Below are 2,827 nucleotides of genomic sequence, written 5' to 3'. Positions count from 1 at the left end.
CCGGCACTACAAGAATTATGTTAATACGTGACAGTTCTGATCCATCATGGGTGAGTGAAAAACTGTCATGGGTGACCGTCCATGACGGACTCGAAGTCCGTCATGTATATCGCGTCATAATTTGGCATAGTACCTTACATGACAGTTCTTTTCCGTCATGGATCTGGCTTAGGCCCGCCCAGGCCTAATCCATTGTGACGGAGCAGACCGTCATGGACTAACGCCACGTAGGACTTTTGATTGACCCATTCAAATGACGTGGCTGCCTACGTGGATACTATTTTCTGTCACAAAATTCGTCATGGAGAGCACATTAGGCCATTTCTTTCTGCGCAATTTTGAGCCAGTGGATTTTTTCTCTAGCATAATACATTACATAGATCATAGCGCCAACATTGGCTGAAGAAAAGACATATTTCAAAGTGCCATAAAATAGAAAGATCATGTAGTACTTATGCAGCCATCTACCAATATGTACAACATAGCAGTTTACAAAATCCTCCATGAAATGATAATTTACAACACGAATTGACAAAATACAACACATAGCAAGTTTAGGACCAGCACAATCCAATTTACATCAACAACATATATAAAAGTTTCTTATTCAATTTCTTGCAATCAATGCTCTTCATGGCAACTATCATCTCGTGCAGTTGTGAGGCAACAAGTAGGATTAATATATCTGTCCAAAAATAGAACAAACATTAGACATTTTTAGATATGAGTAATTTTGTTAGAACCAACCGAAGGGGTGTCATTTTATCAAGTTTCAGGATAAAGTTTCACTTGTATGTATGTTGGAAGAACAAAAAGATTTAGAAAATTTTATGTAGAAATATTGATGATAAGTTACAACAATTTTGTACGGACAACCATGTTATAAACCTGACTACCAGATCTACAAAAATATTATATACTCTACACTGAAGATGATTGTAACAATTTTGGGAAGATGATATAACTTAATAACAAATGAATGTACGCATTGGGAAATATTACAAGTGTTGATGTAACGAACACAACCCCAGCTTGGCCCTCTTTGGCTCTGTGCAGAAGATAATTGGTTGGAGAGAACCCCTTAGTATGCTAAAATATAACAAGTAACCTACTTTTGGTAGCAAGGAACAGACTTGTTGCTGTGGAATAGATTTTGGTTATATGGTTGTGTCTGGTGCAGAACAAAGAAAATACTAAGCTGACCCATTATAAGGTATGGTTAAGTAAACAAATTGCATGTGCTGGCAAGTTATATTGCCTACAGTGAGGATTTAAACTAGCTAATGACACGTCTGGGTATGAATACACATTGATTTCTGTACATATTAGATGGAACATAAAGCTGCAAGAATATGGATGATAAGATCCCCAGAGTAAATACTTGCTTGGTGTAAAGGTGTAGTGTATGGTGTACCTATGTTAATATGGCTCTGCTTGCGTGTCATGAATATCTTGTGCAAAGTACCCAAGGAATCTTGCATATATCCTGCTGCATTTTCGTTGCCTTGAAGTTCATCAGAGAATACAACAGCTTTCTGTTTTGGACTAGATGGTGTGAAAAGAGATCTTGCCGGTACAAATACGGCAGTGTGCTTGTTTCTGTGTTTGGCTAGATTTCAAGAGAGAAAGTCAACTGAATTAACAGGATAAACAACAAGTCATACTCTACAGATGTAAATGTCATCCAGATTTTTATCTGGGATTTTTGGAACCATACAGCAACAGCCTAGGAGTATGTACAAGTTGAAGGAGTAGTATTGTTCAGAGTAGTCTCGTAATATTTATTTTCCAAAGAGATTTATTTTCTGGACGACAGCCACTGTACCATCTAGTAAGACTGTGTCAAAGCAAGAAACTTTCAGGTAGGTTTTGAAGCAATTTCTAGTTTCACGCTAACCATTACAATAGGAAAGTCAAAACTTCACATTTGTGGTACTCAAGCTCAGGCAATTAGCATGCTGCTGACCTAACAGACGTACATGCAATTTGCATGTTGCAAAACTCCAGTTGGATGGTGAATGGCGGCAAGTAAAAATAACAACCTGTTTTATGTGGGTATCCCAGGCACAAGAATCATTGGGCTTGCAATGTGAAGCTAGGGGAAGTTGCACAGCAGTACAGTGATCTGTCCAACCTGAAAATCCATCCAGCACTAGTAGTCGAATGAATCAGTGTATCAGTACTACATCCTAATAAATTAACGTACTACCATCCAAAAGTACCATCGTGTTGTATAATAAATCACTGTTTTAGCATTACATCAGACTAAATGATTATAAGTTTAGAGTACATCCCACTTAATAATATGTGGGCTTGGCAGGCAACATCTTAACTTATGCGGCATATGCGGGGGAGGAGCGGGCCTCCCGATTACCTTGCAGCATAAGAACCACCTATCCAGCACATACAGTTTACAAAATATCATATGCACTACGTACATCAGGTATTTCACGGACTCAAAAATTAGAAGACATGTGAAATATATTACTATATGAGGACATTTGATTTCTGAAGGTTCACGTCCATTTCACCAGTAGGTGCTTGGTCTAGTTTAAAAAACAGAATTAGTTGCTCGGTTATGCATGGTATTTGTCAGAAAATAAGTAGAGTATTCAGTTGAAACCTATACAGATGTTGGAAATATGCCCTAGAGGCAATATTAAAAGCATTATTATTATATTTCCTTGTTCATGATAATTTTCTTTATTCATGCTATAATTGTGTTATCCGGAAATCGTAATACATGTGTGAATAATACACACCAACATGTCCCTAGTAATCCTCTGGTTGACTAGCTCGTTGATCAACAGATAGTCATGGTTTCCTG

General features: G+C 37.6%; 1 long non-coding RNA gene across 1 annotated transcript; it reads right to left on the bottom strand.

Moving 5' to 3' along the window:
* Positions 1-413: 413 nt before the first annotated feature.
* Positions 414-2,613, bottom strand: LOC125527390 (uncharacterized). The gene is made up of 2 exons (XR_007292085.2): positions 1,415-2,613; positions 414-685 (listed from the first exon to the last, which is right to left on the bottom strand). It is a non-coding gene; the product is annotated as an uncharacterized LOC125527390 (long non-coding RNA).
* Between the last annotated feature and the right edge of the window lie 214 nt (positions 2,614-2,827).

Source organism: Triticum urartu, chromosome 7A (genome assembly GCF_056163025.1).
Source record: "Triticum urartu cultivar PI428250 chromosome 7A, HENAU_Tu73, whole genome shotgun sequence".
In the NCBI taxonomy this organism is placed as follows: Eukaryota; Viridiplantae; Streptophyta; class Magnoliopsida; order Poales; family Poaceae; genus Triticum; species Triticum urartu.
Note: the sequence above shows the minus strand (reverse complement) of the source record. Positions and strands in the feature narration are given on the sequence as shown.